This window comes from Barbus barbus (genome assembly GCF_936440315.1).
Source record: "Barbus barbus genome assembly, chromosome: 45".
Lineage (NCBI taxonomy): Eukaryota > Metazoa > Chordata > Actinopteri > Cypriniformes > Cyprinidae > Barbus > Barbus barbus.
Window position 1 is genome coordinate 16,846,545 of NC_136723.1, and position 13,162 is coordinate 16,859,706.

A 13,162-nucleotide genomic window follows, 5' to 3' on the forward strand; every position below is an offset into this window, starting at 1 on the left:
ACAATTTTAAATTAAGGCCATTGGTGCGAACAGATAATGCAAGCAGAGACACATGAACTCCATGTTATCTGCACTAGGCCACGTACATCTCTACAGTAAATTAATCTTGTCCGTGGCACTGACAAACAAACTGCTTTTATCATTTTGCTTCCAAATTTCCTGTAGCACACAAGTTTCAGTTACATTTAAGCTATTTAGAGACCTAACTGTACCCTGTTAAAAGACCAGCATAGCGTGTTGTGTTTTAAGAACTGATGTTCCTGGTAGATTTGCACTGAATTATCCATCAAGACTACATTGGTCATCTAACTTCATCAGAAAGATAATGCTGGGTGACCAGCCAAGGGTAGGTGGTTTACAGCTTAACCAGACAAAGCTGGTTTGTTGGTCTTAGCATGTCTCCCAGATTTTGAAGCTGATGTTTTGACTCTTGGATCTTAGATTGATTTTGGGCCCTTTTCAGCAGTTTAGACTGGGAAGATCACCTGGCCTCCCAACTAAACATCACCTTAACCAGTGGTGCATTCCCTTAGAATGACTTAGAGCTGCCGATGTACTGTAGAATGATGAAGAAATTCATCGTTGAAGAAATTAAAGGGTTAGTTCACCCAAAAATGAAAAATCTAATTTTAATTACCCTCATGTCGTTCCAAACCTGTCAGACCTTTGGAACACAAATTAAGGTATTTTTGATGAAAGCTTTCTGACCCTGCATAGACAGCAATGCATCTACCACGTTCAAGGCCCAGAAAGTTAGTAAGGACATCGTTAAAATAGTCCATGTGACATCCGTGTTTCAACCGTAATGTTTTGAAGCTAAATAAAAAAACAAAAATAACTTTATTTAATATTTTTTCTCTTTCGTGTCAGTCTCCGCCACGCATTCACAAGAGTATCATGACGCATATGCGTGATGCTGTTGTTGCAGGAACTGGCATTCTTATGTTCTGGTACTCTGACTGAATGCATGTCGAAGACTGATACATAAGAGAACAGATTGTTGAATAAAGTTGTTATTTTGGTCCTTGAATATGGTAGTTGCGTTGCTGCCTCTGCTGGGTCAGAAAGCTCTTGGATTTCATTGAAAATATCTTAATTTGTTTTCAGAAGATGAACTAAAGTATTACTGATGTGCAATGACATGAGGGTGACAGAATTTTCATTTTTGGGTGAAACTAACAAACAAGTCATGACTGTTTGCCAAAACTGTAATAACCTTGTTGCACATTAATCATTTCAAACATACTAACAAGAAACCACAGGTTAAGAGCTGTACTGTTATTCCAACCACACCAAATTTACATTTCTGACAGTGCGATAGCCTAGTGGGCAGCATGTCGATATGTAGTCTGATTCCCAGCTCAAGGTCCTTTGCCGATCCAGTTGCCTTTTCTCCACCCTATACTTTCCTGTCTAATCTCTACTGTCATGTTTAATAAAGGCATAAAAAGGATAAAAATATAATTTTCCTGTGCTTTTTGCGAATGGTCATTGGAACTATGGTTTTGGGAAAAAACTTTAATCTTTTAACTATTTTAATAATAATAATATAATAATTTTGTAATGACAGAAATGGGACTATTGTTACATTTGGGAAATGCACCCCAGACTAGGAGACCACAGTAAACTAGCTAAGACCAGCAAATTAGCTAAGGCTGAGTGTCCACCCGTTGAAATTCATGCTAGCATAAGCTAGTCTTTACAGCAGGCTTCCCGTCAGTTAATAGCAAATTATATTTACAGAGTAAACCCGATTATATTTGCCTCCAATGTTAATTAAAGGTTTGTTTGTGTTGAGACTTGGAATTAACTTTTCTAAACGACCATCTAACCACATACGTTCTCTCTCCATGTGGTAAAGCTAATTGCTTATCAGTGAGTTCAAAGACTGCATACCTGTGTGCGCTATGATAAACCTTTTCCCTCGACTCACAACAAGAACTTGTGAAAAGAAGTAGTGCATTAGCCTGGAATATCAATTAGAGTTGGGGAGTTAAAAATAAAAGTGTTCTGTGAGTCTTGGGGGAGGGAGGGGGGTGTACAAGAGTGATAATTGAGTTCACAGTGCAAGGTGTCAGGGTGTACCCGTGAGAATTATCAGATTTAGCACTGGGGAAAATCGCTGTGATGGGGGTCAGAGAAAGTTTTGTGTGTCTTCTGCTAGAAAGTTTGAAAGAAAAAGGAAGTAACAAGCTGAACGGGAAGTGAGGAAACTGATGGAGGGCGTTACCATCTCACTAGGGGAATGGTGAAAAGAGAATATATTGAAGGGGGAAGGGTGGTCCTCCTCCAGTGGTTTTCCAGTAAAACTGTTTACCTTCACAGGCATAACAGTTTTTGTAACTTGTGTGTTTTTAACATACACTTGTGTGTATTTGACAGTTTAAGCGCAATAAGAGATGAAAGAGAACTTAGTTTAGTACTTGCATGCCATGTGACAGCTGCTTTCTGTGTGTGTGCTTCAGATGTGTGCGCTTAGGAAACCGTATATCAGAAGTTTAAACTAATATGGTTTAAAACGCATGATTTCAGCACAATAGACATGATAATAAAAACAAACGGATGTTTTTAGCAGAGTATCCAAAGTACGAGCTGTAAAGGCACAGCCTGTTCCCCGCCCCCTACATGAAAAGGGGGCGGGGAACAGCAGCTCATTTGCATTTAAAAAGACATGCACGAAAACAGCCTGTTTATGCCTTCACTCAAAATATGGTAGGGCTGCACGATAAATCGAAATGAAATCGCAATCGCGATTAGATGGAAGCTGCGATTGTCATGCGTATCTTTCAGTGAAACACGGTTCTGTGATCAGCAGTAAATCTCCATCCAAAGGCCAGAGGGCGATCTTGCGCGAAACTCCAAATATGCCCCGCAGAAGAAACCCAGGAAATGCCTATAGCGGTTGCTGAATAAACAGAAGATTTAACTGTTTTCATTGATTCAACGTGACTAATAAACTCAAGACTACGACAATATGTGACCCTGAACCACAAAACCAGTCTTAAGTCGCAGGCCTATTGAGTGCATAAATGAACATACTTTAAAGAACTTGAACTTTTCTGTTTTTCAAATCCTTTTTTTGATTGATCTTAGGAAATATTCTAATATTTTGAGATACTGATTTTTGACTTTCATGAGCTGTAAGCTCTAATCATCAAAATTAAAACAAAAACTTTTGAAATGTCTTACTTTACATGTAATGAATCTAAAATATATGAAAGTTTCACTTTTTGAAATAAGTTACAAGAAAAAATTAACTTTTTCACCATATTCTAATTTTCTGAGATGCACCTGTATTTTCTTCTGTATTTTCACAAGTTCCCGGTTTTACAGTATTGTGAATGGTGCATGAATTAGCTTTAGGGTTAGAATATCTTGAATATCCTGTTTCAGAAATGTGTTATATTAAGTAAAACAGCTTGCTAACGTCATGTAACGTTGATTTTAAAAGATACAGTGGATAAATATGATACATCAGGTTTTTTTTCCATGTTCATAAGAAAGATGTTGTTGCTGTGCTATTTTTTAGTTCACCTTGAAAATCTGGGCTACACATGGCCTCACGAGTTTCGTAAACATACGCTAACAGCTAGATGAGCGTGTGTTTGAGCTCCAGGGTCTGGGGTGAGCCTCTGAATTAGATTACTCAATAAGCACTCATCTCTGAACTGGCCCACATGTGCTGCCGCTTGCGTGCTGCCAATCTGCTCTGGTTCTGTCAGTATGGAGCAGAATTTGTGATATGACACTCTGCGCATTCACTCACTCGCACGCATCAGGTGAGGCAAAAGGGATCAGTGCGGTCACCGAATGATTGAGTCAGAGTGGCAGAGAAGGGTTTAAAGCAATGCTTCGTGGTCTTAAAAGTCTGTCTGAATGGACTGTCTGCCATGGGCATTTGAAGAGAAATTGAATGACGATGCTCTGAAGAATGTAGTTAATAGGAAGAAATCTTGGTGACTTGTGTGTTAAATAGACAATGTTGACTAAGATGACAGGGTCGGGCAAGTGACACTAAAAGCTTTTGTGCTGCAGTAATGTGTCTAGACAACCACTACTTTATATAGGCCTTTTGAACACAGTCATTGTATAGGAAAAAATGACTATTAAAATGTTTGGTTAAACGAACAGCGGTTTTCGCAGCATACTAATTCAGTATGCTGCTACGGGCAGAAGCGTCATGCTCACTCAAACAGATTTTTGAGCCAAGTGGATTTTGAATGGAACAAATAAATGAGTCACAATTGCTGAATAGTCATGAAGTAAGGTCAACTGGTTCATCTATATATATAATTTTTATTTATTTTTTTTAAAGAAAATAATAGTAATTTTAGGCTTTAATTAGCATGCTAACAGTGTTCTGTTTCATAGCTGTTAGACAGTTTGCATGGCAAAACTCTCTTGGTTTTTTGTTTTGGTTTTAAAATTCATCCCCTTTATAGCACCTTCCCTACAGCAATACACGTTGTTCACAGAAGGGTGTCTTTGGCTGTTGTTTGCATCCCAAGTTTTTGAGTATCCCATTGCATTGGGGTCAGTAACATTTGATCTGAAGTGACAGTAAAGACATAACATTACAAAAAATTACAAAGAACTTTTAAAAATCCAGATTTTTTTATCACAGTTTCCACAAACATAATCAGCCACACACAAAAAAAACGTCTTTCAAAAACAAATATATTAATTCAAATCATATAATAAATTGATTATTTCATTGTCTCCTTGCTTACTAAAACCTCTATGTAATTAAAAACAACAACAAAAACAAAAACACGTGAAACATGTTTGATGTTTTAAGGCAGGTTTTTCCGGAACACAGCAAACACTCAGTACCTTCCCCAGATAATGAATTACCTCCTGTGTGTATCTATGTATTTCCATCTGTCATGAGCTTTGCAAAAAGCAGTTTCACTCAGGCTTAAGTGGAGCAATATTTCATAGATGGTGGTTCTCCAGAAATCTAGGAAACATTTCAGTTACAACATTAAAATCCCATGTGGAAATGTTAGGACATTTTTAAATTTTGAATAAAATGAAAACTAAAAGAATTTCAAATCACATGAGACAATATTTTATTCACAATATAACATAGATATAACAAATGTTTAAACTGAGAAATTTTCAAAGTTTTTTTGCACAAAATGAGCTCATCAAATTTGATGCCTGCTACAGGTCTCAAAACATTTGGGACTGGGGCATGTTTACCATGGTGTAGCATCTCCTCTTCTTTTCAAAACAGTTTGAAGACGTCTGGGCATCGAGGTTGTGAGTTTCTGGAGTTTTGGTGTTGGAATTTGGTCCCATTCTTGCCTGATATAGGTTTCCAGCTGCTGAAGAGTTTGTGGTTGTCTTTGATGTATTTTTCGTTTAATGATGCGCCAAATGTTCTCTATATGTGAAAGATCTGGACTGCAGGTAGGCCAATTCAGCACTCTTCTACTACGAAGCCATGCTGTTGTAATAGCTGCAGTATGTGGTTTTGCATTGTCCTGCTGAAATACACAGGGCCCTGTTATAGACGTCATCTGGAGGGGAGCATATGTTGCTCTAAAACCTTTATATTCCTTTCAGCATTCATAGTGCCTTCCAAAACATGCAAGCTGCCCATACCGTATGCACTTATGCACCCCCATACCATCAGAGATGCTGGCTTTTGAACTGAACGCTGATGACATGCTGGAAAGTCTCCCTCCTCTTTAGCCCGGAGGAGATGGCATCCGTGATTTCCAACAAGAATGTCACATTTGGACTCGTCTGACCATAGAACACTTTTCTACTTTAAAACAGTCCATTTTAAATGAGCCTTGGCCCACAGGACACGACGGCGCTTCTGGACCATGTTCACATATGGCTTCCTTTTTGCATGATAGAGCTTTAGTTGGAATCTGCAGATGGCAAGGCAGGGCTCCAAACTGCGACTAAAATGGTCGCATTTGCGACCAAAAATATTAATTTGCGAGTGAAGTTTTTGCTGAGGTCGCCACTGGCGACTATATATAATTTGCATGAAAGGACTTTTTTCCCGATTGTTTTGCGCTCACATCTTTTGTTATGTTCACGTATTAAACTTACATAAGACGATGCGCATCAAAGTTTTACTGGAAAAGAGTTTCAAACAGTCCTCGTCTCTGCCGCACACAGTCTGCTGAACGCAGTGAGAGAGACCTGAAAGGGCCTGTTTACACCTGCTCACTTCATGCATTTTCTCTGATCGGATATCTATATGATTTGTTAAAACGTTTCCCCATTTACACTTGGCCACATAAATGTGTCTTCGCAAAACGGATATAAATCCGTTCTACAATTCCCGCTTCATATGCAAATATAACGGAGTTCACGTCAATGAAAGCAACGGATAATTTTATTAATTATCAGCTAATTTCAATATCAAGAGAGCGCGCGGCATCAGCACTGGAAAGATAGGCTGGTCTCGCTACTTTTAATGAAGAAGATTGTGTGTTGAGCGTCTGCGGCTTACTTTCAGGTTCATTCAGTTTGCGCGTCGCTTGCTGAAGAAATAGTACTCCGCTACTCATCCGCGGTGATGCTTGTTGCATTGCGCTGTCATATCTGACTATAACATGCCATATAGCCTATAAAACGCTCTCACACGTCTATTACTTTACTATTATGGGAGGAGTAAAATTACCATATGTGGTTTCAACAACCAGATGCATTTACACTTGTCCGGTCGATCTTCTTATCGAGATCTTAGTCTATATGCTGTGTTCTGTTAATGCATGGACTTCCTGTTATTTGAAGCGCACTTGCCATCCAGTAATCGCAAAAAGCTTTGTGCTGTCTTACTTTTTAATAAACAAAGTATCAGCTTTAAAATGCTACGAAATTCAAATGATGCGGTTTGGGTGCTCTTTAATGCGGACCACAAGCGCACACTTTCGGTAATATAAACACCAGTACCCCGCGTCCACACGGTCCGTGTATGCGTCCGGATCGCGCGAGCGGAGAGTATCGCACTTAATGCTCAGGCGCGATCTCTTTAGCACCTCAGTTAAAGCAGCAAGTGAACCCATTATATATTAAGATTTACTACTATAGTATGAAATGAACATGATCAAAAGGTAGGCAATAAGAAAGCCTATAGTACAACTTACTGAAATGTTTTATGTAAAAGCTCATTCAGTGTTTCAAACTGAGGAAATGTATAAAGCTTGTAAACATTGCATTGTAATACATTTACCTCAGAATAACCACTCAGTGTCCATAAACTCATCAGTCAGCTAGAAAAATAACTATAAAGAGGAGCGTTTTGCTATATTCATGCGCTGTTGCATATTAATATTTTTACTTATTCTGTTGTACATGATTCAACTCCTCCTATAAAATTGCATTTTACTAATGAAGAAAAACAGACTGAATGTGTGAAAGACGTGACAACATTTATAGGATGCACTGCACTCAGTTGCCAAGTGATGCTTATGGTCCATGATATTGGTATAAATTCTGTGTAACGAACAATTCTTTGTGACTGTATATTTCAAGTTGTAAAAGACATTTAATTCACACTTTAAGTGAACCTTAGTCCCTCGGTTGACCTGATCATCTACAAGATGGATTAAAATGCTGATAAAGCCTAGAAAAGATAAGACAAACACATGACAAAATGATTGAAATGTTAAAATAGGGGGGGAAAATAAAATGATAATAATAAAATAAACCACTTTTATTCTGTGGCACCTAAAAAAATAATTTGGCGCCTAAGTTTTTCTTTTATAGGAGCCAATGGCTCCTTACTCTATTTTTTTGTCTGGAGCCCTGCAAGGTGTTTACTGACAGTGGTTTCCGGATTTCTTGCTTTTTCAGCCCTTTGTTGATCCCATGCCAACTTTTTTGAGACCTGTAGCAGGCATCAAATTTGAAATGAGCCCATTTAGTGGATAAAAGTGTAAAATTTCTCCGTTTAAACAGTTATGTTCTCTATGTTCTATTGTGAATAAAATATTGGTTCATGTGATTTGAAATTCTTTTAGTTTTCATTTTATTCAAATAAAAAAAAGAGCTTTCTGACCCAGTATAGACAGCAACACAACTACCACATTCAAGGCCCAGAAAGTTAGTAAGGACATTGTTAAAATAGTCCATGTGACATCACTGCTTCAAACCTTAATTTTATGACGCTACGAGAATACTTTTTGTGTGCAAAGAAAACAAAAATAACTTTATTTATTCAACATTTTCTTCTTTTCCATGTTAGTCTTCGCCACGTGTACACGACATGCATGCGTGAGATGCTGCTGATTAGCCAGTGTTCTAACGTGGGACATCCATCTTTCTTATTTCATCATCTGTATATTCTGGTAGTTGCGTTGCTGTCTATGGAGGGTCAGAAAGCTCTCAGAATTCATTCATTTGTGTTCCGAAGGTGAGTAATCAATGACAAAATTTTCATTTCATAGCTCACTCATCCCTTTAATGTGTGCTTTATAAGTATGAATGAACAGCCAATATATTAGTAATATGCATGCTAATAAGCAACTAGTTAATAGTGATAATTGGACCCTAAACTAAAGTTTTACCAGTCCCACCTATTTTTCACCATGCTTCAACCTATTTTTAGTAATTATTTTACTTAATGAAATCAATTGAACAATTTAATTAGCTAAAATTCAACAGATTTGAATTAGAAATGTCCTCTCTTCTGTAGTCCCACAGTCATTAAGGGAAAGCTTATTCCCGCACATCTGGTACAAAAGCTTACAAGTAATTCACTGCCACAAATGTAAGTTTTGAGCTGCGATCCGCAATCATCTAATTCTGCTGGGGACGTCAAGCAACAGTTGTCAATTTTGTGGCGCGATGCATTTTATCTTCTTTTCCCTTTCCAGGTTCCTTTTTTGACCCAACCCTCCCTTAAAAAAGGTTTCCATGGCAACTGTTGCCAAGCAACAGAGCAGTCAAACGCTCCTAATCCTGGGCTGTTGACAATGAGCTGTGACCAGGAGGAGGGGGTTGGGGGGGTTTACTTAGTGCTCGGCAACCAGAGAGAGTATAGAAGTGCGCTCGTGCAAGCGGCGGAGAACGTGTACTTGTGCAGAGAAGGATAGCGCGAGGAATTGCATTGCACAATAGTTGGTTTAAGCTGTGCAGCTCTTGTGCCAGTTGGCTGGGAGGTGTTGGAGAGACTATCAAGAACTGGGCCATTATGGGAGGGTTGCTTGGGCAACATGGAAGGATATATTTGGCTTTGAGGAAGTTCACCGATGGAGGACTTCTGCCGTCTCCCACTTTATGACTGACATGAGCCATTGAAGCCCATAAATTTATTTATTTTCTGTCTGATTTTTGACTAGACTGAAAATGTAAAATTATGTAATCATTTATTCACACTCATGTCGTTCCAAATCTGTATGACTTGCTTTCTTCTATTGTACACAAAAGCATATATTCTTACTGATGTCTCAGTGTTTTTTTGTCCATAGAATGAAAAACAAAGACTTGTTTGGTTCCCAACATTCTTCAAAATATCTTCTAATTTCCTTAGTAGAAAGTAAGGCCCTGTTTAAATCTTGTGTTAAGATGCATTTTTGTTGATCCGATCACAAGTGGACAACACTAAATACAGGTATAAATAGGGTCTGAAACCTGTCTGCGTCCGCTTTCGACCGCATCCAGAGGTAGTCGAAAACCAGTGCTCAGTAGTAACTGATTACATGTAATCTGGACTACGTAATCAGATTCCAAAGATTCCTGTAAATACTCGTAATTAGACTATATTACATTTCATAACTCAATCAGGATACCGTTTGGAATATTCACTTGTATCAGGTAGGAGTCCACAAGGTTCTTTCGAGACGGGACACTGGAGTGAGGCGCTGTGAGTGCTTAAGTAGTGGCAGGGGTGAATGAGCAACAGGTATGGGTGATCAGTATTCTGGTGATGAGGTGTGCTGGGATTGACTAGGGTGTGAATCAGGCTGTTATGTGTCAGTACCCCCCCCCCCCCCCCCCTCCACGGCCCGCTCCTGTGGTGGACGACCTCGTCCTCGGGGTGCAGGGCGTCCGGGGTGTGTGGCATGGAAAGGGACTAGGAGGTTGGGATCAAGGATGTCATTCCTGTGCACCCAGGAGCGTTCTTCTGGGCCATACCCCTCCCAATCCACCAGGTATTCTAGGTTACCACCACGGCATCGGGAGTCCAAGATCTCCTTGACCTTGTAGGCTGTTCCATCATACAGGATCAACGGAATGGGAGGGTTCCTCAGCCTGATCGGGATCTGTGGAGACATGAACAGAGGGATGGTGAGGCTTGAGGAGTGACACATGGAACGTGGGATGAATTCTGTAGTGAGGCGGTAAATCTAATTGGTAGGTGACAGGATTGATCTGCTGATTCCATAATCTGGAATTCTAATATCGGAACACATTGTTAAATAGGAGCTCAGCTGTCTCCATAGCCGTGGGAAGTCCTTTGAAAAGAAGGAGAAGACAGGACTTGAGAATCGGTCTACTGTCACCAGTATACAGGTGTTACCGTCGGAGGGTGGAAGATCGGTGATGAAATCCACTCCTAGGTGTGACCAGGGGCGATTCGGAATGGGCAGCGGGTGGAGCTTGCCAGATGGTAGATGGCGAGGGCTCTTGGAGATGGCGCAGTGCGAACATCCTTGAACGAACCTTCGTACATCTCGGGCCATGTTGGGCCACCAGAAGCGGTCTTTTAGCAACGAGAGGGTTGCATTGTCCCCTGGGTGGCCAGTGCCCAAGGAAGTGTGAGCTAAGTGAATGAGGGAAGTGCGCTGGAAGTTCTGGTGACATACTGACATCCTGGAGGGCAGCCCGGCGGATCGTTGTTGGAGACGTTGGAGGAGGGTACAGAATTGGATTACCAGTTGATGGGACTCACAATCAACTTCGGAGGTAAGATGGGTTCTGGTTGGTCGTTGGTATCTTCTGGAGCGTGGAGACGGGAAAGAGCATCCGTTTTGACGTTTTTGGAGTCAGGATGAACAAGGAGTGGAGCACTGATAAAGGCATCTTTGAGCTTGTGGAAGGCCTCAGTGGTGGATGGTGTCCAGGACAGTGATTTGGGCTTGTTTTTCAGGAGATTTGTAAGTGGGTTGGCGATGGTACTATAATCATGAATGAATCTCCTATAAAAGTTGGAAAAGCAGAGGAAGCATTGGAGTTCCTTAATCGTGGTAGGTAGAGGCCAGTTCTTGATGGCTGCGACCTTCCCCTCGCCCATCTGAATGCCATTTTGGTCGATGTTATAACCAAGGAACTGCACTGAGGGTAGATGGAATGAGCACTTTTCGGCCTTGAGGAAGAGATTGTATTCCCTCAGGCGTTGCAAGACCTCCTCTCCTGGTGGCGATGTTCGGCCATGCTCCGGGAGTAAATGAGGATGTCATCGATATAGACGAGTCCGAACTTGTGGAGAAACTCCCGGAGTACCTCGTGCATAAAATCCTGGAATACGGACGGGGCGTTGGCGAGGCCATACGGCATCACGCAGTACTCATAGTGGCCAGTAGGTGTCACGAAGGCGGTCTTCCACTCGTCCCCCTCATGTATCTGGATGAGGTTATATGCACTGTGGAGGTCTAACTTGGTGAACACTCGGGCTCCGTGGAGATGTTCTAATGCCGCTGGGACGAGGGGAAGTGGATAACGAAACTTGACTGTGATTTTATTTAATGCCCGGTAATCAATACAAGGGCGCAAACCACCGTCCTTCTTGGCCACGAAGAATAAACTCAAAGTAGCAGGGGACGTCGAAGGGCGGATGTAGCCTTGTTGGAGAGCCTCTCCGATATACTCCTCCATGGCCTTCTGTTCAGGGATGGAAAGTGGGTATATTTTCCCACGGGGCACTGACTCACCCAGAAGCAGATCAATAGCGCAGTCCCATGGCCGGTGTGGAGGTAGTTTGGAAGCTCTCTTAGGGCAGAATACGTCGCTGAAGGGGGCATAACAGGAGGGTATGTCGACAGACTGTTTAGCAATGGGACTTTCGATTGACGTGGAACATACTTGGAGTTGTTTGGGAACATGATTGAGAGGATGAGGTCTGTGCGGGAAACAGTCTGGAAGACAACTCGCCCCACTTCAGGATTTCTCCAGATGTCCAAAAAAGGATGGGATTATGTTGAACCAACCACGGGCGCCCTAAGATGATATCCGCAGTCGAGTCCTCCAGAACCAAAAGATGGATAGTCTCCTCATGCAAATGGCCAACCCTGAGTTGAAGCTGTCCAACACTTAGACGTACGTTCTTACGGCTGAGAGGTCTTCCAGTTATGGAAATTACTTGGTATAGGGTTTTGATAGTCGTGGTTGGGAGGTTGAGTTGACGACTGAGGGTACCAGAGATGAAGTTCCCTGACGAGCCGGAGTCGAGTAGGGCAACGACTGGAAAAGACACATCAGATGCCGTAATTAAGGCATTGGTGGTGAGTGGGTTAATGTTGGTGGGAGATGGTCTTAGGGAACTCACCAATGGCCAATCAAAAATATCCCAAAATCTCTAAGTATACCTAAAATACACATTTTACAATCACTGTTATGTGTTATAAAGAGTTTCATCTTGATCAATATATAATTTCTATATTGTATATTTCTATATTGTAGTAATCATAAACAGTCACAGGGAAAAAAAAATTACCCATGGCAGCAATTTAAGAGTAGCTCAATTTGACTTGGCAACCCTGATGTCAACATACTTCTAAAAACATGCTTCTACCTACAGTTTTGCAAAACTCATTTACCATACACTTTTCCTTGGTGCACAATTTGTAAACTAATACATTTTTACATTTGCATTGCCTAACCAGCTCCAAATATATGTTTTTTCTGATATAGTAAACTTGCTCGTCAGCTCACCTGGTACAGCATTGCACTTGCAAAGCGAAGCACTCAAGTCCCATGAGACGAATCACAATAAAAGATTTCAAGACTTAAGCTAAAATGACACGGTTGCTTCTGCAAGTGGGGTTTTAGCTTGTGTTTCATTTGTTAACACTATGGTTAGGTTTAGCGTAGGTGGTACGGTATTTTCAAACGTGTTAGAGAATTAACTTTTCGTGCCACTCACCAAAATTGAATTTCCAGACTGCTGTGATGCATACAACAACCAAAGTAATAAAACATTGATAGATTCTCGTTCATCTGTTTTGGGTGACTGAATGAGTGTTTAGCTCCA

General features: G+C 40.9%; 1 protein-coding gene across 2 annotated transcripts in view; it reads left to right on the plus strand.

The window, feature by feature from the left end:
- Positions 1–13,162, plus strand: part of LOC306864360 (guanine nucleotide-binding protein G(z) subunit alpha) — a 56,361-nt gene that overhangs the window by 34,685 nt on the left and 8,514 nt on the right. The window lies entirely within an intron of this gene.